The sequence below is a fragment of the Equus caballus genome, chromosome 1 (genome assembly GCF_041296265.1).
Source record: "Equus caballus isolate H_3958 breed thoroughbred chromosome 1, TB-T2T, whole genome shotgun sequence".
NCBI classification, from domain to species: Eukaryota; Metazoa; Chordata; class Mammalia; order Perissodactyla; family Equidae; genus Equus; species Equus caballus.
Genome location: NC_091684.1, coordinates 188,205,083 through 188,228,421, shown reverse-complemented (window position 1 = coordinate 188,228,421; position 23,339 = coordinate 188,205,083). Strand labels below are relative to the sequence as shown.

The window sequence follows — 23,339 nt, the reverse complement described above, 5'->3', positions numbered from 1 at the left end:
CATCAAGCTGCTCCATTGATGAAGTGGCCCCCTGCAGTGTGGGAGACACTTCCTGTAAGGGAAGATTCACATCCCTGAGGGGTCCTCTGAGCCAAGGGTGGTGATGAGGTGGCTGGGAGGGTGCTTAAAGGAGAATGAATACACCACACTAACAAGGAGAAGTGCTAAGCCTGCCTTCGTTGCAAGTTTGCACAAAAGCATTCCTCGTCAACTGGGCTCCAGATGTCTCTGAATGAAGCTTTTGCCAACTGACAACTGGGTTTCTTAACTGTGTTCCAATAATCCACATATATGTTTGTGAGTTGCCTGGAAATTTACTGTTGTTCTAAATTAAATAGAGAACAAGATTGTATTAATTATACGCAACAATCAACCAAGTCTAAGAGCTGAAGTCTTTAAGTTTGTTCTTTGAAGCATATTCCTGGTTTATTAAAAGGAAATGAAAGTAAGGAAATGATGAAACCACTCAGTGCTTGAAAACTCTGGATCCCGGTTAGAACTGTCCTTTGAACGCTGTTAAATTAGTCGTTACTGAGAGGCAGCTGTGCCCTCGATAGTGACCGTAAGTAAACCTCTGATTTGGGAGTCTTTTTTAACCCTGATGTGGTTCTCAGAGTGTGTGAGAAAATTCTGAGGATTGACATTTGGAAAGAAGGAAAGTGACACTCTGTAGCCTGAGTAAATCACTTCCAATGACCAGTGAGAATTAGAGACAAGAGCTGTAACAAAAGGTACAAGGAACGAGAGGATCCTAGGTGAAAAAGAAACATATAATTCTATCAAAATGGTCTAGAGGGACGTGCTACAGAGGCCCATTCACCGGGCAATCACTTTTTGCAACAGATCTGGGAGAGAGGAATGGCAAAGCTTACATGGACTGAAATTCACCTCAGACCCCTCTTCAGCTCTTCTTTATCTGTATTTCCCTGATAGTGTGCAAAAAGAGATGCCGGAGTATGATTTTCCATTCCCCATTGTTGGTTAAATCAGAGTGTCTCATGTGGGGAGCACTAGCACTAAGCATTTTTTGGTTGAGAAGAAAGGAGGCAAAGGTTATCGAGGAAAATCTCCAAAGAACATGGAACTGGAATTCAGGAAATTAACTTGCTTTCTCCGTAACGAGCAGCCTTCCCTCTCACTCTGCGGCCAAATCTGTCTCCTGCTTTCTCAACGTTGTCAGATTCCCCAGTGAAAAATGAGAATCATTCTTACCATATATCTCATCTTTTTGAGTCAAATAAAGGTTCAATATACAGTATTTGTACGTCAAATTATTCAATAGAATCCGCCGAATTTGCAAATTTCCTGCACAGTCAAGAAGTTAGGAATAGAGAGAGATGGATACAGTATTCTTCATAATCTGTTGATTATCAAAGTCCAGTGATTGATGATCACTTCTTAGGTAGTAACCAAACTTTTACTTGATCAATAATAGGGAGTGGGGATAGATAGTTAAATAGCAACCCTCTGCTTTGCAAGTGGAGAGAGAAAGATCTGAGAGATGCAGATGAAATCAATAAACTGGATTTGGATTCTGAAGCACAGTTGAAGATACTGAGAGGAAGACTGTTTCCAAAGGGCAGGGGACGTCCCACGAGGGTAGAAACATGGAAGCTTGCTGGTCTGCAATCTCACTGGGTAGGAGGGAGGAAAATAGCGCTGGGAAGAATCTATGAATTTCTATAGAAGGAGCCGGTCTCACATGACAGGAAGGAGGAAGTTGTGGGAGGTCCCTGATGGCTCACTGGGGTTAAGAACTGGATAACTGGCTTGAAATAACACCTAGAATATCCACTGCCTGCATACCAGTCACAGAGCCTGGGGAACATTTAAAACAAAGAGTATTTGAGATCAAAAGGCAGGACAAGGTGCTTTTGTGGTCATGGCTGAGAATCGGCAGGACAGTTTCTAACTGACCTTGGCTGTCAACTGAGACCCTCTGACTGGAGGCTTAAGGCCCTGGCTCCTGGCTTTGCAAGGCACCTTTTCTTGGAAGCTGGATCCTGCCCGGTTTCTCCTTGGCACAGGCTGGGGGCCCATTTGAATTCTTTTTTAAAAAACTAGTGTAAAAAATGGCTTTATTATTTTTATGTGCTATTACAAATCCCTGTGGTAGGGGGCTCAAGGCATTTGGGGGCTGATCAATAAGAAGATATGACCACAGGAGGCAGTAACACAACAAGCTTCATTGGGCGGCAGCTCGTGTGGACAGGGTTGTCACAGGGGAAGTCCCGTGAGACCGTCCAGAGACATAAGGCCACCATCCGGAACGGGAGGAGGCAAAGGGACTCCTCGGGGGAGGGGAGAATCTGAGCGGTGGCTGACACATCTAGATGATATTGTCAGCAGCAGCAAGGAGTCTCCGGGTCAGAGAGCTCCAAAGGGCCGGAGCGGCTTAGGGTCTTATAACTACAAGGCTCCATCTTATCAATGGGAACCGCTGTCCAGTGAGGTTGCGCAGGGTATGCAAAGCAGAAAGGCTTTAAATGGCTAAAAATGTACTTGCTTGGGCATTTTTTAAAAACAGCTGGATGTGTCAAAATTTGAGATTGATGCTGGTGGGCTTTTGAGCTAATGAGTCTCAAGCTGCGGTGAAGAAATGAACAACCTCTCTGATACCTAGAGGCCATCTTTGGCTCATTTATATCACACCTGTGATAAGTGCTTAACCTGAAAAATTCAAACCATACAACAAATAAAAAAGAAGAAAGGAAAAACTACCCCACATCCTTCAACCAATAAATAAGTTCTGTTAACATTTTGGTCACACACACACATATACACACACACTACAGTGTAAACAATTTTACACAAATGGAATCACGTTATAGTAGCAAACTACTAATCTGTGACTTTTCTTCACTCACCGACATTGTTGTAGACATAAGTATAAGTCTATATTGTAGCTTTATTTCTGCATAGAATTTTTGTGGGTGTGTGTTCATAATGCAATTTACCTTTAAAAATCTCTATTGGTGTATATTTAGGCTTCATCCATTTTTTCACTAATATAAAACAATTCTTCAATTACAATTTTGTGTATTGTTTTCTAATTTTCATAAATTCATAGAAGTGGGATTACTAAATCAAGGTGTATGAATATTTAACATTTTTGATACCAATTGCCGTGTTGCCTTCCAAATGTGTATCAATTTATCCTCCCATGTATATTCATGAATTTTAGATTAAGCAAGGAGGGAGTTTAAAGTATAAAATGAATTGAGACGTGTACACGTTGCTGTGGGTAGAACTATGTTCTTAAAATTGTATTTGGAACAAGAAGGTGATCACAGAAGGGACACATCCACTGTCCCCTCACTCTTAGCAGATGATCCACCCTCAGTGTCTCAGAGAAAGCAGAAGTCAGCAGGAGTGAAATCTTCCTCCTTCAGTTTCTCCCCCTCCACCTCATTTCCACTCAGCGTCACCTGCTGTGTTTGAGGAAGAGGTATCGCGCAGACGAAAACACCCAGCACACAGCCCCAAGCCTAACAGAGCATTGCTAGGACTCTTAAAGACCTTGTCATACTTTTGTGACGTGAAGCAGACTGATGATCAATTCCAAGAGACAGTTTACAACCCTCTCCTTAGCAAACTAGAATTTAATGCCTAGAATTCTTCCTCATGCGGAACAAACTCCCTCTGTGGTATCAAGTCCTTCCTCTGTCAGCTTGTGGAGGCCCTCTTCCTGAGGGGACTCCATTCCCCTCTGCTTGGCAAGAAAACAAACTCCTCTCAGATTTTGCTCTGGTGGTCTGTGTGTTATTCTTGGACTCCACCTTCCTCCGCTTCGTTGCCATGCTCAAGGGTGGTCTACAGGCCCTGCCTCTACTTTCTCTCTTCCCACTTATTTTTAAACCAACTGAAATAGGATTTCTGCTTCTACCAAACTGACTGCTGCTTTGGCAAAAGTCAACGAAAAATGTACTCCTAATTTACAAAGCCAGTGGTTTATTTTTGCTTTGCATTCACAAGGGTGAGCTCTTTGTGGAATGTGACCATTTCTCCCTTGAAATTTCCCTCAATCCTGGTTTCCTCAATACTGTTCCCTCATTATTTCCCTTCTACATCTGATTTATTCTTCTCAGTCTTTTTTCTGCCTCTGTTTCCTTTTCCTTAACTGATCCCTTACATATCGTTTCTCCTCAAGAACTCTGTATTGGTCAGTTTTTGCTGTGTAAACCACCCCAAAATTCAGTGGCGTATAGTACAATGATTTATTCTACTATCATGTCTGCAAGTTGGCTGAAGGTCAGGTTATCTAGACAAAATTAAACTGGGAATAGTTCCAAAGGCAGGTTGCCTCCAGGTCTGCTCCATAATTCTCTGTCCTTCTTTAACTAATCAGCTGGCTGGGATAGATTGTTTCATGGTGGTGGCAAAAGCACAAGAGGGCAAACCCAGCCACGCATGCGCATTTCAAACTTCTGCTGACATCAAATCTAATGAAAACATCGTAATTCACCTGACCACCTGTGATGGTTAATTTTGTGTGTCAACTTGACTGGACTTTGGGGTGCCTAGGTATTTGGTTAAACGTTATTCTGGTGTGTCTGTGAGGGTGTTTTTGGATGAGATTAGCGTCTGAGTTAGCAGATGGTTAGCAGATGGTGTAAAGCCCACTGCGATGGGAGTGGGCCTCGTCCAGCTGAAGCCCTCACCCAGTTAGGGGCCATTCTGTTGAAGGCCTGAATAGAACAAAAAGGCGGAGCAAGGGGGAATTCGCTCTCTGCCTGTCTTTGAGCTGGGCTTTGGGTCTTCTCCTGCCTTTGGACTTGGGCTGGGACTATCTGCTCTCCTGGTTCTCAGGCCTTCCGAATCTGACTGAAACCATCAGCTGATACCACCAGCTCTCCTGCTTGCCAGCTGCACATCTGGGAACTTCTCAGCCGCCATAATCATGAAAGCCAATTCCTTATAGTAAATCTGTCTATCTACCTATCTCCTATTGATTGATTCTGTTTCTCTGGACAATTCTGACTGATACACCATCCAAAGTCCTGGAAATTGTCCCCAGCTCCATACTTCCCTAACCCTTCACACATAATTTGTCTCTAAAACTCGATGTTTTTTATTTCTGGAATGTCTTTTTAGTTAGCACCCTGATTTTTCTTCTCTATCATGAATAATATTGGCACCAAAAAGTGTAGAAAAACATTGTTGGGCAGGAAAGGAAGTCCAAGACGGGGTAGAACAATCTAAGAAAACACCTGGCAGTCCTAAATGTGTTCCAAGCTTCCTGGCCGGGATGACTCACATCCTAGAGAGTGGAGAACATGCACACATCACAGCTCCGTGAGGGACTGCTGAGGAAACGTAAAAAAAGGAAAATCATGAGATAAAGTAGAAGAGTGGAAAATTAGGGGTGGGGAGCAGGGGTTTCATAGGCCCCTGAAGGTCTCAGTTGACATCGCTCTTATGACAATCACCACATTAAAATTTGGACGGTGTCTCTTTTTGGGTGACTGTTACAAGCTCATATTTCATAGTGCTTAGCTGCAAGGTCTTTCCAACTTCTGAGGTGCACAAATCTATTGATCTGAAAGCTCCCTCGCTCATTGTTCTACATTCACTGTAGTGAAAGGATGACGTGAGCTGTGTTATCTGCCCTGCCAGAAGATGTTCATGCACTGGTATTGTGTTTACTTCTTTTTTTGAAAAGACACACGCTTCGATTAATTGTCTAATAGACTTTACACTAATTGAAGCTTAGTTCTCTATTAAGATTTTAATATTTAAAATTATAGATATAGCTGCAGTCACAATAACTTCTGCAGCAGAAATGCACACTGACCACCGTGTGGTTTGCATCCACAGTGCCATCATCCCTTGATAGATGTTGGGCACATCTACCAGGAATCTGAAAATAGGAAAGTCTGTTCTTTCCTCTCTGTTATTACAAATATCTCCTTAAGAAAACAATCCATAAAATATATCACTTCTAGATGGCATTATCCAGTAGGATCATTTCCTATAGATATCAAAAAAGAGGTCAATTTTTTAGTGGAAATGAACACGTGTATTTACCTATCAAGATCTGCCACACCTATAAAATTGTAGCCATTCACTTTCATTGTGTGTGACCATTTATGAAATTGGTATTGATTACTATTAGTAGAAACTGGTCTTCCATTGTGCAGTAGTAGTAATAATAATAGCTAATATTTATGTAACAGTGTGTGCTAGGTAACATGCTGATTACTTGTACTTACATGACTGAAAATTATTTTAACTTTCCTATGCCATTCTTTGTGATCAGGGAGACATTTTGGAAATAGTTGAGCTAAAGCACGAAATTGTAAAACATAGAAAAAATTGTATATAACTCAATGGGAATTCTATCTCGTAAGATTTCTACCCATGACATCAAACTCATTAGCAACATCATTTAATTTTAACTCATGACATTAACTGACCAGTAAATTGTTAAGATTCTCAGACTTAAATACACACATTCATACATATATCATAAAATATGTCTGCACACAAGGATATCAACATCTCAGTGTGTTTTATACTCTATGAAGGCTTTTGAGATAGAATTTTAATATCTGAAACAAACCAAGACATATCTATTATTTATGCCTATCAGACTGTATAACCAATGATTTGAAAATCAATGGCAAATGATCAACTTCGTATACAAATCAGAAATCTACTTAAGTCAGTATAATTCTGAGAGTTTTCCACTTCACTTGCCTTGCACCCCAGCAGTTTATTAAATTTTATGGACTCATCCATGTTCAGTACTTGCAATCATCTTTCAGGATAATGTCCTTTTAGTAAGTCTCACATATTCCACACTCTAACCGGAAAGTTAACCACAGTGCAGCTGTTCCTTGATTGCAACCAGGGTATAATATAACTAAAATGAGAAAATGTTTACACACAAGCAGGTATGAAGCCAAATGGACAACAGTTCTGAGTATTATATTAAGTTCACATTTGCACACATTTTCAATACAAAACAGGATAGTGTTTCTTGTTTAAAACAAGTAATATAAAACTGAAACTGAACAAGAAAATTCAAATGTTGGGAAATTGTAACTGCAAAATTTATTTTTAAACATAAATTGTCATTGTAAGAAGCTCCAATGTCAGCCCTCTTTCGCCACCTCCATTATCTTCAAACCTGGACCAAGTCATCTCTTTGGATGACCAGAGAGAGAGACTCTCAGCTAAGACCAATATTATGCAAGGGACTAATATGTCAGAGCATTCACATAATTTATTACCTTTGGCTAAAATTAAAATTCCTCGGGGCCGACCTGGTGGTGCAGCACTTTAAGTTTGCATGTTCCACTTCTCAGTGGCCTGGGGTTCACCGGTTTAGATCCCGGGTGTGGACATGGCACCACTTGGCATGCCATGCTGTGGTAGGCTTCCCACATATAAAGTAGAGGAAGATGGGCACGGATGTTAGCTCAGGGCCAGTCTTCCTCAGCAAAAAGAGGAGGATTGGCAGCAGTTAGGTCAGGGCTAATCTTCCTCAAAAAAAAAAAAAAATTACTTAAAATTCGTCAAGAGTTCTTGCTCTAAGACTAGTTCCAATCTTCCCTTCTTTCATCACTTTTAAGCAATTAGTCATAACTATCTATCTTAATTTTACCTCCTTTCTCTGTTTTTCTTTTTTCCCGAAACAAGACAGCAAATAAGTAATGAAGCGGCAAAAGATAAATAATAATGAAAGGAGGATAAAAATTTTTTTCCTAATTTGGAAGTGATTAATTGTATCTGAATTATCCTTGTTATGGTGTAATCCTATTGGTTTTTATGGCAAAAAAAAAAAAAAAATCATCCATCCAATACTAAAATGTAAAGAATGTTGCTAAACAGACAGAAAAGGATTGAATGTGCATAAATACCATTCTTATATATTAGTGATGAGAAAAATCTGTCGAAATAAATTAGGTAGCAGGATGTCATTTAAAATTTTAGCTTGAAGGTTACTTTGGTTTTGGGATGAATATGATCTTAGATCCACTACTTGACTCAAGCTTTTACTTTACTACTTAAGAAGCAGTAAAAATAGGAGATGCCTCACTCACTGTCAGACATTCAACAGATTTCCTTAGTGGTGCAGGGGAGGAAGACATTTCCTCTACCCACTCCGAGTCCTTCTGGCTGGACAGCGAACTAAATTCACATGAGACAGAATAAAAGGAGAAAATTAAACAAAGCCTTATAACATGTATACATGGGAGAGGCTCAGGAAAACTGAGTAACTCACCAAAATGGTAGAGGTTCTCATCTTAAATCCCCTCCTCAACTAAAGGCAAAGGAGGATGTTGGGTGTGGGGAGAGTCAGTTGTGGGAGATTACCAGAAAAGCACAGTAAACAAGAGTAAGATTATTATGCAGATTTAAGTCCTTGCCTTCCACATTGATAAGAGTTTCTAGAGATAAGGTCACCCCCCCCTTCTTCCTAGTACAGAGAGGGAGATACCTTTACAGATGGAGATTTCCTTTACAAATGTAAATGTCTCTTAACAAAGGGTAAGTATTTTTACTTTTCAGAGTTTCTCTCATATCTGCAGTTTTTAAAAGTAACCAGCCCAAAATAATCCTCATGCCAAAGAGACATATCCTTGGGTGGCCAATTCCTGTCCCCCACAGTACTGCCTTTGAAACTTTTAAGTTTCAGAGTCCTTTGAAACTTTAAGAAGTTTCATAGTCCAGAAGCTGAGTGGTAGATTGTTTCATCTCAGTGAACACATATTTTAGTCCTGATAATAGGTCAGTTCAGTTAAATTATTTTAGAAGGTACTGATGCAGGTTGGTTCCCAAAGTTAGGCCTATATTGTGGAAGCAAGCAATCAGCTATTTAACAAGAAGTATTTCCATGGAAGTAAAAAGTTAAAAACAAGGCTAACAGTTAGAGCAAATTATAAACCAGCTCCTGAGCCCAGGGGGTGGCCAGTCAAGGTTTCTAGATGTCAGTGTTGAAGCATCTTTTGCAACTCGAGATGTCTCTGATGATGTTGTCAGTCGTTCAAGCATCTTTCTGAATGGCTTGCAGCTTACACAGCAACAGACATGTATCTCTCTTAAGTTTATATCATTGTTCAGCTTCAGTTTGCAAGGTTTCAGGAAAAAGTGCAGGTTCAGTTCTCAGTGATTCCAAATGAAAATGAGGGAAAAAATTGAAAATGTTAGTTTGGAGATTTGTAGCCAGATATTTCAGGAGATGAATTCAGGATCCAGTCCAGTTCACAGGTAGAAAAAAACCTCAAAAACAATTAACAGAACTAGGATCTAATATCCACAAACTTGTATTCTAGTTTTTTACTGAAACATAACTTTTCTCTCTAAAATCACCCTCATTTTTACCAAAGATACCCAAATTAAGACTAATTGGTTTGCAAAATAAGTTGAGTTTCAATAAACTTGGCCCAATTATTTACATAAGTACAGCAAGAATAGCCATTGATCATACAGGCTCTTTTAAATCTGCTTTGCTGGAACTTTTTATAAGGAATCTCAGATTGAACTTTAAAGGCCTCTCAAGGCCAGGAAAGCCAAGCACTGATTTGCCATCAGACCTTGCCTGCAATACCTTGGATTTGGGTGAATTCCTCTCTTCTCTTGCGGTTCCCCAAAATACTTCAATGTTCCAGGCACCTGCCAGATAAGTGACCTTCCTTGCTTACCTGGGGTTGCTAGGAAACAAGGTACCAGGCCAATATTTCCAAGTGGCTTTATTCCATAAAGTCCAATCCTTGTTTCTCAAAAGCTGTCTGGTCATATCTGAGTTTATGCCTGTTTCTCTCAAATATGACATTCCAGTCAAAGCTTTGGTAAGATAACCAATGTTTCCAATTATGTCCTGTTATAAGGAGAACAGATTCTTATTGAACTTATGCAAATAACTATATTGCCATGAAAATAACAATACTTACTAAGAGTTTCCAAATTTTGGAACGAGCAGGTAGGGAGAAAAAGATAAATGTTTTAGTTCTACTCACAAAGGTATAATTTCACCAAATTGCTGTAAGTCATAGTTAGCATAAGAGAAAAGAGAAAAAGACTTCCTTAAATCTGAGAAAATAAAGCATCAAAAAATTAATATTTCATACAAAAGTCATCAAAAATTATAACTATCCTCATCAGTTCACATAGTCCTGTATAATCGATTCTTGATCTTAATCTTCTACTAGCAGATTTATGAGGTCATCAGTTTCTCAGTTTGATTTCTGTAGTTTCTTACCCAATTCGGTTTTACAATCAGAAAGTTTATCAGAAACCTGCTTTCCAGAGTAAATGTCAAAGTCCTTTCCTTGAATCTCTCTGAAGATGAAACATATTTGCGAAAGCTTCAGAGTAAAACAGCAACTATCTGCAAATGACAAAAGACTAAAAAGGGCAATTGACAAAGAAACAGCTATTTCTGTGACATAAAACACTTCAAGATAATAACTAGAATTATGGCTGACAACCAGGACAGATCAGAATTTTAGGAATGTTATGTAATTTCAAAACATTTGTATCAATAATGTTTATACACATAATACCAACTAAGAAAGTTTATCATCACTTATCTGACAATGCTTCCCATGTAATTTAACATACCAAATAAGCTTACTTAGTTTAGTATTTTCCTCCTTATAGGAAGAGAGATAAAATTTTTTTGAGAAATCTCAGGGGCCCTCTGAAAATCCTTAGAGAAATTCTCCTCCTTCTTCCAGGTTAAAAGAAAGCCTTTATTCAGGACTTGAATATTTTGGGGGGACAGGGCTTGTCAAAAATATCAAAAGGTTTTAAAACACTTGTTCAAATAGGAAACAATGCTCACTGTGAAACAATGCTTAGGTATCTATTCAAAGTGACAACAGAAACAGTCAAGGGCAGTTACAACAGTCAAAAAATCCTAAGAGAGAGATCTCTTTCTTTCCGAACATAGGAAATTATTTTAGCAAAACATAGGTTTTTAGTCTTTTAGGTAGACTTAGAGCAGGCCAAAAGTTCAAGAAAATTATCCTTTGAGAGAAAACCAAATTTTAATTTTTGCACCAGCTCATTTTTTTTTCCATTAAAACTCATTTACTTAATTGGATTTACTTTAATCTTAGCCAACTTGACTAGGTACAAAACTTCTTTCAGAATTTCTCTTTCACAAATCTTCTATAACTTTCTTTTTACATTCAGAATTTGTCCCATGCTTCCTTTTTTTTTCTTCTAATACTTATGACAAATTTATCTTTCTTGACCAACAAAAATACTTCCATTATTTATACCTTCTTTACCAAAAACATACATTTTATTTTCCTTGAATACAAAGATGTTTGCCTTATTAATTTCCAGTAGCTTTAATTACATATATTAATTAGAATTTTTAACCCTTACAGACCCTAGTAAAAACCAAAAAGGTAAGCAATTACGAACTGTCTTTTATACCAGCATTCTAAACATTTTTCATACTTTCTAGAAACACACCACTTCATGGTAATAAAACACAAAGCATGTTTACTAATAGACCCAAACACATTTAACCTTTCTGCAATAAGAAGCTAAAAGTAGATAAACTTACATTTAATAATTAATGTCTAATAGCTTATCTTATTTGGAAATGATCTAGGTACTCAACGAATTTTATCATTTAAATTAACCCAGCAAAACTTCAAAGTTTCAAGTTACCAAAGAGATTTTGGAAGTTATTTTAAATACACATACCATAAACGATCATTATTGCTAAAACTTTATCTATAAATTCTTATTTCATTTATATCTAAATCATTTGTTCCCAACAATTATGTTTAGATTACCCAAGGAAACTTCATGAGACATTAGACAAAATTAGTTATCATTTAAAGCTATTATTTTGCTGGTGAATTTGTAACAGACAACATGAGCTTATTTGACTAGTAAACCCAGGCTGTGTGTCTGCATCATATCCAATGCTGATAACTCTAAGGACATGTCTATTTTAATGAAACCAACAAACCTAAACAAGTTTTCATTCACCAAAGATTGTTTCATATCACGTTAACTTGAACGACATAAGAGCTTACTTTAAGTCAATTAAACAGAGCTCTTGATTTTGGCCATACCATCCGGGGGTAGAATATCACATATATAACATACATATGGACACACGTGAACACACAGATAGACTGACAGAGAGGTTAAATGTTTGTTATGAATCAGGTGCAGCATAGAACACGCTAGTTTCTGAGAAACACTTGCTTTTCGAAGAATGGCTCTCAGGTCCTAGAGAAGATGGGAGCAGAAAATTTACATCATAAAGGCAGAGAAATAAGTCAAGTTTTCTTCAAGGTGGAGTTTCAGGGACATATTTGCCTTACCTGTTTCTAATGTCTCAATCTTTTGTCTCAATATCTAGGAGTATTTTGGGAGGAACAGGGGAGGCTTTGGGATTGGCGGAAAGACAAGTGAACTTTGAACTGCCCTCCAGAGCCACACCTCAGGCCTTGCAGAGATTTTCAAGACAAAGATGGGTGCTTCCAATTCCCCAAAGAACTGGATTACAACCTGAATGACAAAAAAAGAGGCTGACTCGCCCCTCCAGCTGCTCCCTTCCAATTGCTTCTTTATACCAGGGAAGTTTTTAACTTAAGAGGTGAATCAAAGATTTATATGTTCTAAAACTTTCAGGACAATGTATCACACCTTTAAAAGCCTTACAATCAGGCAGGGAAACATTCCCCAGTGAGACAATGTCTATTGGCACGATATAATCAGACAAAAAGAGATACAATCACTTTACATAAAGCCCATAAATATATCAATTTTCTACAAATTTTATCTGAGTTCCATCAACTCTTATACCTCTAATGATAGCTTCCATTAGGATTTTATCAATAGGTCTTGGCTTTATAATATTGGATAGAGGAAGTATTCCCAGCCAGACATTTTAAAACATACTCAGGCAAAGTTGATATAACCTCTTTATAGGAAATCAGCTCAAATATTCCAACCTTTATAATCTTATTAACACTTACACTTTTATATTTGCTCAATTCAATTGTAATCTGAGTCAGCGTCTTAAGGCTAGTCTTTTTTTTTTTGTATTTCCTTTTTAATTTGGCCTTTTCATAGGTACCAATAAAAAGTTATGATGAGTGCTCTCACAAACTTTTTCCCCCCAATTTAGAAGTTTTCCCAATTTAAATGATCCATTGTCTGGTCACATTGATGAGTAGAATCTTAATAGGGACTCATACCAATAAGCTTAACCATGGATGCAAGAGGCGTCCCCAAAAGAAATCCAGAAAGTTCACTCTCAAAAATAGTCTAAGAAAGTAAAGACCTTCATCGCACAGCAAGCGATGAAGGTTGAGATGACAAAGACCCCTTATGAAAGCAATTGGGACCCCTTATGACAAAATCCCCTGAGAGCTGACACATCCAGATGAAGAGAGTGTGTCCTGGGACTCCAGTCTACTCAACTGGCCACCAAGATGCGTGCCAGTACATGTATCCTCTGGATGGCGGAGACCAGAAAGGTCACAAAGCCAAGCTCTCAAGACGTAGAACAAGATGAAAGAAAAACCTCATCTAATACGCACATTAACAGCTTTAGCTAAGCCTCGGGTTTCTTGGAGCCAGAATAATACCTAAGAGGGAGGTGCCATGGGGTTGGGGGTCGTGTGTGCTTTACAGAGTGCCTTCTCATTGCATGGACATTTTCTTGAAGTTGGTGGGGGAACTGTGTCATCCACCGCATTCCATGACCAACTCATCCTTTCACAGGAGACTTCTTGAGGTGGTGAGCACCCTAACGGCTCTTAACTGCTCGACCCACGCCCACCAAATTTGCAGGCTTTTTGGCTTCCAAGATGCCCTTAGCAACAGCTTCCACCTATGCACATATTCCCAGACAACAGGCTTATACAGATGCCTGTGTCTTATGACAAACAACCAAAAAAGACAGAGACAAGGAAAAATATCTCTGGGAGGAAAAGGATCTACAACCAATGAGTACTCAACCAAATCCTAGAGTCACTGAGTCCAAGAAGCTAGCCTCACCAAAATTTTCTCCTGCTAATCTAAGTTAAGAAAAGCAAAAAAACTCACCACTCTTGCTTTCATTGGACCATGCAGGCAGAGATACGGGAGACTGACATGGTAAGAACTCTTACCTCTTGCCAGCTCTTGTCAGGGGTCCAGGATCTCTCGACTGCAGCAGTCCAGGAGTGAGCAGTGTGCAGCCAGTTAAATTTTATCCTGTCCAAGTCTCCAAACTGTAGGGGAGTAAGACATTTCCTCTACCCACTCTGGGTCCTTCTGGTCAGACAATGAACTAAATTCAGATGAAACAGAATAACAGGAGAAAATTAAACAAAGCTTTATAACATGTACACATGGGAGAGACCCAGAAAAACCAAGTAACTCACCAAAATGGCAGAGGTTCTCATCTTAAATACCCTTTTCAGCTAAAGGCAAAGGAGGATGTCGGGGGTGGGAGGATACAGTGGTGGGAGATCACCAGAAAAGCACAGCAAACAAGAGTAAGGTTATTATACAAATTTAAGTCCTTGCCTTCTGCATTGATAAGAGTCTCTAGAGATAAGGTCCTCCCCATTCTTCCTGGTACAGAGAGGGGAACACCTTTACAGATGGAGATTTCCTTTACAAATGTAAATGTCTCTTACAAAGGTAACTTCTGCTTTTCAGAGTTTCTCTCATGTCTGCAGTTTTTAAAAGTAACCAGCCCAAAATAATCCTCATGCCAAAGAGACATATCTTCAGGTGGCCAATTCCAATCCCCTGCAGTGGACATGCTGGATTTTGAAACTTGTATTTCAGTTTCACCTATATTTGGACTTTCTAGTCACCTCTACTTTTAAAAATTTCAAATAATGCTTTTAGTTTGAAGGAATAATACATCATATTTGAGACTGTAGTTAGTGGCTTGCTTATATACAGTCATATTATCGCACTGTTTTAGGAGTAAATAAAAGAACTGTAACAGTTCAATAGATAATTTTCCTTTTTCTGGAACGTCCCACTATTCAGTGCAGTATGGATGAAAAGTAAGCATTTAGTCTAACGAGAAACTACTTTTCACTACCATACATAGCACTTTCCCCATCAGTAAAATTCATTCAGTAGTACAAATATATACTGAGCCCTTACGATGTGCCAGAAGCAGTTTAAGTCTCTAGAACTGCAATGCACCTCGAATATCTTATTTATAAAGACCTATTTTCATTAGAAAGCCCTATTTAATAGTAACTCTTCTATTTAAGAGTAACTTCTGCTTAATAATAACTCTTCTTCGGCTGTTAATCTCAAAACAGGTATTTTTAATCAGCTGTACATGTTCACCACTTACAAAATATTACATTATCTATTGGATGTAGAAATGCTTTTCCACTTTCGCAAGTCAGAAAAAATTTTAAAAATAAAAAAAATAGTAATTTTAAAGAAAATGTCTGTTTTGCTTCTCGTATTTCATGCAACAAGCACAATATGATTTAGAATGATGCTTGTAATAATTACATGGGACTCCTCCTGAAACTTTTGAAACTTAACTTTGTTTTAATAGCAGTCTAGTGACTTCTGAGGAAATCCCTCTAGGGGAAGTAACGGGTGGTACCAAGACAGCCCATTTACGAATGAGGAAGTGGTGGTTACTTAACCTAGACTCAGGTTCAAGTCAGAAAGTCAAGGCAGAATCGTCTGAGTCAGAGCCTGTTGTTAAAGCTCTAAAAAGGTAATGATTTCTTTTCCAGCATGTTTTTCAGATTATTGATTGATCCCAAGATCATGTAATAATTTTTGTAGTTTCTCTTTTGCTTTGTGTCAGTAGCAATTGCTACTTGTCACCAGCATTGAGAAGGGATCAAGAGGTTAGAGAAGCAGCACGTGGATGTGTTAAGTGACCTGCAGGAATACTAATGATATAATTGTGTGTGTGTGCGCGTGTGTGTGTGCATGCGCGCATATGTATGCGTTGACTAATCAACATTCTAACAGGAAGCTAAAGAACTCACAATAAATCATATTAAACAGTTACAAGATATTAGACAGCTGCTTGAATTTTTATCCAAGACTTTTTTGAATTATATTTTTTAAGTCTTTTTAACAATTGAAGCTTTCTGCCTTTCTCAGTCACCCAAGGTAAAGTAATACCAGATTTTAACATTCATATTAAATACCACCTTTAGGGAGAACTTTTTCAATTGATAACCTTTGTATCTACACTCCCCTGGAAATTTCTTTTGTTTTTCTCAGTGTGTTCAAATTCCTGGCTGGAGATCTAAGAAGAGAGGAAGGAGCACATTCAGAACTGGGGGTCACAGCAGAAACTTTAAGCCAAAAGGAGCCCTAGTGTGCGGAATGGCACTTGCAGGAAGCAGCTGGTAATAATAAGGCATTTCACAAATTCAGTTGTCTTCCCTAAGTTTGCCAATATTCATTCTGTCAGAATTCAAGCACTGGGCTTTTAGAATATGCTTCAGAAATATATGGTCCCTGCACTAAAGAAAGGGCATTCGATGCCTCTGGGGGGCTTGGAAAAAGGGCTGTAAAGAGAAGCTTGGGTTGCCACGATCTTTGGGGCCTCACTTTCTGGAATCACCCATGTTACCTCTTTTTGGCCTCCCTAATACAACATGCACTTGCCTTTTTTGGGGGGGGGGGGGGAAGATTAGCCCTGAGCTAACTACTGCCAGTCCTCCTCTTTTTGCTGAGGAAGCCTGGCCCTGAGCTAACATCCATGCCCATCTTCCTCTACTTTATATGTGGGACACCTACCACAGCATGGCGTGCCAAGCAGTGCCATGTCCGCACCCAGGATCCGAACCGGTGAACCCTGGGCTGCCGAGAATGTGCGAACTTAACTGCTGCACTACCAGGCCAGCCCCTGCACTTCATTTTAAGAGATCTCTTAAATGATGTTGTCCAATGACCTGCAAATCCCAAGTTAGGTTTATGCATGGACCTCCCTGGCCTCATGACCACACCTATTCCAACTTGGGTTCTATAGACTTGCTCAGTCTCTCTCTGTCCTTGATTATGGATAGAGCAATATCTTAACTCTAGTGACAGATATAAAGGTGGCTTGGTGACCCGTGAGTTAATCTGACTACACAGTCACTCAAGAGCACCACTCAGTCATCTTTTCTGATCCTTTGGAGCCAACCTCAATAGGCCGAAGCTCTGTAGTTCAATAAGATGTTTAAAAACAGAAGCTCCTGAGCACCTCAGGGGTCTGACTCCTGATGTTACCACTGCCACCCGGAGTCAGGAGCTCCATCAGATGCTCAGAGTGCAGCCCAGGGCCCCTGCAAATGAGAGGCAGAAGATATCAATTTCCCATGTTCAGAGCCTTCTAAAACTGCACTTTGAGTGTTGCTTCCCCCCTAGGCATTAGGATCATTTATCCTTTGTTATCAGTGCTGTTCTCTGACCTGGAGCTTGGAGGCCTGGCTATTGTAAACCCACAGAAGAAAACTCAGAACTTACGCAGAATTATTGATTGTTTTCTCCACCCAGAAGAAATCGTTTTTCCTGGAAAGTCAGCCATATGGTGCCACAGAGGTGGAAGGTAAGAAAGAAGTTAGCCAAACAAGAATATGACTTTTCTTTTATGTATGTAGCACTTTCACTTGCCTCATGCGTAAAAGTCATTCAGTTCAACAAATACTTATTGAACCCTTACTATGTGACACACAGTTCTAAGTACTAGATGTTATCAGTGAACAAAACAGGCAAACTACTTCACGTCATCCAGCTTCTGGTTCCTTCCCAGGGCCATTGTAGTAATTGAGACATGTAATATATTTGGCATAGTGCCTGGCATATTAAAAACTACATAAGATGCAGATTATGTTTAATAGAATATAGGAAAAATGGCTGTGTTCCAGGTAGAGCTTAATTTAATCATCATTTATCATTGCTATGATGAGTATTGTAAAAATGAAGGATTTAAATAGATACTTTCTAAGTCAAAACATGACAAAATATATCCTTAAAGTCAGTGGTAAGATGACATTAATCTAACGGTTGATATTCTGATTTTCACAGCAATATTCTAGTGTGAGTATTAACCTAATCCTAGCATAATTTATAAAATTTAAATATTAGTTCTTTTTCCATTTTTGAATAATGCTGAAATCTCATCCCAAGTGTATATTCTCTTTCCTGAGAGAAGACACACATTTGATGAAAAGGATTTTGTGAAATATTTTAAGATGCTTTAAAAAAGAGAAATTTAGCAATGCAATTTTCTGTTATTAAAAAATGCCTCAATCTTTCCAGTATTTCTTCCATTTTTTCTGCAAATGCGACTCACTTGAAAATCAGCTTTTCGATTGCTTTTTGCTCTTTAGAATTTGAAGATATCTGACGACTTGCAAGACTGTAGAGTTCCCTTTTTAAAAGTTTGACACTTTTAATAACGATCGCCTTATTTTGTACTAAAATCCTCAATAGTGTATTAAAAATATTATTCTTTATTATGTAAGTAAGCCCTGAGTGGAACTACAAAGACCAGAAAGTGAATCATTGTTGGAAGAGTCTTGACATTCTTACCAAACAAGAAGAAAAGAAGAAGCCTGATAGAACTTAATTTTTTCCTGTTGGTTAGAATATTACAACAGAGATAGTAAGTGACAATCCACATTAAATTTTAAAATCTATTATAATATTAAGCATCAAAGAAAGGAGTTGTTCATCAGATACCTTTTGTCTTTATGAAATTAGCACTGGTACTGTTTGGCAGTGATGGGAAATTTCCTTAAAATATCCTCCTTTTGAATGGCTGTTCCTATCCATTAAGACGCAACCTGAAAGAGAAAACTGACCCTAAGAATTACGACCTTCTGTGCCTATGTGCTGTTCCTTTTGAGTTCCAAGATATACTTTTCTCAAAGATATCATTTTTCTCTCCATAAGTTTAGATTTGTTTTAAAATATCTCAACTTGTTATAAACAATCCAAGATGACTCTGAGATTTGTGTTAAGGGCAGTGTCCGGAATTTTGGTGCCCAGGTTTTTAGACCTAGCCAATGCTAGATGCTTTTGTTTGTTTGTCAGAATCATTGCAAACCCACAGAACGTTCTCAGACCATCCGTGAACCCTATGATGATTCAAAGTACATAAATGTGACACATATTTAGGACGAAACAGTTCCATTCTTTCTATTTATATCCAAACCCATTTTACGAAGATGGTTTTGTGGTACGTTACAACGTCTCATTAACTTCACTCCACAGATAGAGAAAAGGAGGAAGGAATTGTCTGTGTGTTTTTTACTGTCTTTGGGTTGATGTAATGGTTTGCAATTTGTCTCACAGAATCCTATAGCAATTTAAAATGGAGTGTAGTCTCTCAGACTCTGTGAACAAGTACAAGCTGTGGTTAATGAAACTTCCTTCAAGGTAATTTGGGTTACCTAGCAAACTTCTTCAGGGAAGCTCAAAAAAGGTGCCATTTTGGGGCTGGTCCCGTGGCCAAGTGGTTAAGTTGGCGCACTCCACTGCAGGCGGCCCAGTGTTTTGTTGGTTGGAATCCTGGGCGCGGACATGGCACTGCTCATCAAACCACGCTGAGGCAGCGTCCCACATGCCACAACTAGAAGGATCCACAACGAAGAATATATAACTATGCACCAGGGGGCTTTGGGGAGAAAAAGGAAAAAATAAAATCTTTAAAAAAAAAGAAAGTGCCATTTTGGAAAGAGACAGTATTATATCTAAGACTGCAATGCTTTCTCCATGTCCCATAGTGGGGGCTCTGATCGTCATGAGGGCAGGAGGGGTCACTGAGCAGGTCTTTGCAGAGGCCTTCCTAGTCACACTATCACGTCATGCTACTTCTGTTCTCTGCGTAGCTCTTATTAATGCTGATATTTTTATTATTTAATTAATTTCTTTGTTTACTTATTGTCAGCTTCCCTTTATTGGAATGTGAAAGGTGGCTGAGGAGGTGACATTTAGACAGAGATTTGTGTGATAAGAAAGAGTCCAAGAAATCTCAGGGTAAAGCATTGCAGCCAGAGTGAGAATAGCTCATTCCAGAACCCTAGATGGAGAATGAGTTTGGCATGTTTGAGGAAAAGAAAAGACAGGGTATCTAGAGCACAGCAGGTGGAATTATGTGGAAAGATCTTGGGGAGTCAGAGAAAGGCCTGGTCACATGGAGCTTGGTTGTATTATATTCTAAGATAACAGCCGTGGGGGGCTTCCAGCTGGAGTGACACGATCTGTCCTAAAGTATCTGGCTTTGGCCCCTGTGCCAACAACAAACTGAGCGAGGTGGGGCAGGAGTGGAAGCAGAAAGACAGTCAGGAAGGCACTGGAATATCCCAGATGAGAAGTATCATTGGGTTGAACCAGGAAGGAAGTGGTGGAGATGGAGAGAAGTGGTTGGATTCGGGATATATTTTGGAGGTAGAGTCACTGAGACGTACAGGTGGAGTAGAGATGAGAGCTGAGGGACAGGGAGCACTCCATCTCCATTCCCCCGACTCTCCACGAGCGCTCTGTTTTTCTTGTATTTGTTTTTTTGTATTGAAGTAAAACCTACATTCGGTAAGTAAGCAAATAGTAAATGCCAAGTTTGTAGACATTTTGTATACGTATATACTTGTTTAACCAAATCAGGACATAGATACTTAACCACACCCCAGAAAGCTCCCTGGAGCCCCCTCCCAGATACATCATCTGTGCTCCAGTTTGGTGTCTCAGCTGTGGGGGATGTGATTCAGATGTCTGGTAGAACCTTTTGGCAAATTCAAGCCTAAAGATGCATGTAAGAAACACTTTCTGTAACTCTGGAAATTTACCAAACCTGCTCTGACAAGCAGATCCTACGCCTAGCAGCAAGATTGGGCTATTGTTAAACACTTCTAATAGGTGGGTATGTAATACACATACAAATACCTTCCATGTGATAAAGAACACGAGATTTAAAATAATCAATTCAGTGCTCTCAGAAATGTTAAGGAGGGAACTAAATTGGTTCTAAAGCAATTTGATTATTTTTTTAAAAAATCAGTGGTAGGCAGCCTTGCTTTACGGTAAAGGGAATCAGAATACGAAATGGAGGACCTGGATTCAAGTTCCAGTTCTTCTGTTAACGAGATGTGGGACTTTGGAGAAATTACTTAAATTCTCTGAAATGCGATTTCCTTATCTTCAAAGTGGATAGGACTGGAAAGGCTGCGAGGAGAGAGTGAGACAGGACGTGGAAAAGATCTCTGAAAGCCTGTGTGCCTCAATAATAAGGTGGCCAAAACCTAATTTCAGAGACAAGGAAAAGGTGCATCTAGGTGCGGTGAATGGCAGCCATGTTTCATCACTGTTTTCTCTTGCTCATCAGGCACCACACCCCTCTAAGGAATGCTCCACTTCTGACCGACTCCTTTCACATCGGCAACTGTTGCCACGGTTCTTGTCTGAGACCCCAGAGAGCTGTTCTGAATTGTCTCTTGGATTCATCCGGGCACCCTTCCCTTACTGTTGGCTTCTAGTAGTCATGGAAATTACAAGTTGTCCTGTTTAGTGTGGCAGCTGGTAAGCAAATAGCACCCTCCGTTTTATGTCATAGTTCTTGGTATTTGGGAATTACCAAATTTGAAAATTCAATAGCATCATTCTCTGCATTGTCTTCACACAAACCACTGGGGAAAGGTCCAGGAAGCCACTGACACCACATTAGACACCTCTGAGCGATTTGGTACAAAAGCAGCTGGAGTCTTGCTATCTCAGCTGCTGCCTATAGTAAAAGAGTAATTAGAATTTCTTCCTTAGAGAACAAAAATTTCAGTTAAGTATACATTTCTTTTAAGTATGTATGGAAAATAGGCTAATAGAAAATTATGCCAGAGGAGTAAAACGTGTTATGCCAAGTATTAATTATATATGTATTAACTAGTACATAAGATAATTCTAAGTTTAGAAAGGAGATCAAGGTTAATTTTATTACCAAGTGCCCTTGGCCCTACTCATTTAATAGTAGAAGATACATAATCTATCAAAGTAAAAAAAAAATGGTTAAAGCACTTTAAAATCACTTTAACAAGGTCAGAAATGAAGTTTTCAGATATTCTTTCCAGGATAAGTACAATGTCATGAATTTAATAGCAACTAAAAATAAATTTAGACTTTTGACACTTTTTTTTTCTGAGGGAACACAGAACCTTGAAAATACCTTGGGGGAAATTGCTAACCTCTCTGGAAATTAATGAGTTCTTACATTATCCCTAAAGGGTTATGGGATATTTTCTAATTCTGCATTGCAGATGGGAAACCAAAGAGTTTGGCCATGGGTTCTATTTTCAGGGGCAGACTGAAAAGGACTCTTACAATGCTCTTCTCTTTTCAGTTTGTCCATCATTTGGTCTTGTCTTTTTTCTAAGACAGAGTGGGCAGATAATATTTGTTCTTTGTTTAGGAGTCTTATTTCAAAGAGATCTCTTATTTCACTGAAATTCCTGGGCATACTCTCTGGAATATTTAGAGCTAAATGAAAAGCTTAGTTTCTAGTGTGTAATATTGTACTTTATTTTCCAATTATTTGATGCCCAACCTGCAGGATTATACATCCCCATATGTGGTCATATGACACAGTGACACCAGTCTGGACCATGTGACTACTTGCCCAGTGGAATGTACACAGAAGTAGAGTATACTGTAACCAAGCAGAAGCTTTGAGAACCCTAGTGTCCTTCAGCCATTTCTCCCTCCCTCTGCAATGCCAAAGTCACACCCCCACAGGAACTGCTCCTTTCAGCCTGGCTCCTGGAATGAGAAGATAGATAGAGAGGAGCTGCAGCTGATCCACAGATGACTCGTAACACGAACAAGAAATAAATCTTTATTAGTGTAAGTCATTGAGATTTTGCCTTTGTTTGTTCTTGCAAATAACCTAGCAAAATTTGATAATACGCAGTCCTCACTACACTGTGATAGATTTAAAATAAATGACTATTTTAGTTCTAATGTGTAGAAGCAGATATGACTTGGAAATTTACATAAAAGCTTGATCTTTGCATTGGGTTCATTGTCATTGAGTTTTCACCATTTAAATCACAGCCTTGTCCAGGTACTTGGATAAAAGAAATATGTGCCCCTTGGGGCTGGCCCGGTGGCACAGCGGTCAAGTTCACACGTTCCACTTCTCGGTGGCCCAGGGTTCGCTGGTTCGGATCCCGGGTGTGGACATGGCACTGCTTGGCACGCCATGCTGTGGTAGGCATCACACATATAAAGTAGAGGAAGATGGGCACGGATGTTAGCTCAGGGCCAGTCTTCATCAGCAAAAGGAGGAGGACTGGCAGTAGTTAGCTCAGGGCTAATCTTCCTCAAAAAAAAAAAAAAGAAATATGTGTCCCTTATAAAAGAGACGAAGGTTAAGCTTCAGTGTAGCA

General features: G+C 39.2%; 1 long non-coding RNA gene across 1 annotated transcript; it reads left to right on the top strand.

Moving 5' to 3' along the window:
- The first annotated feature begins 15,580 nt into the window (after nucleotides 1-15,580).
- Nucleotides 15,581-22,798, top strand: LOC102149306 (uncharacterized). Its single transcript, XR_289043.4, has 5 exons — nucleotides 15,581-15,676; nucleotides 16,198-16,325; nucleotides 17,362-17,512; nucleotides 21,290-21,483; nucleotides 22,505-22,798. It is a non-coding gene; the product is annotated as an uncharacterized lncRNA (long non-coding RNA).
- Nucleotides 22,799-23,339: the final 541 nt, after the last annotated feature.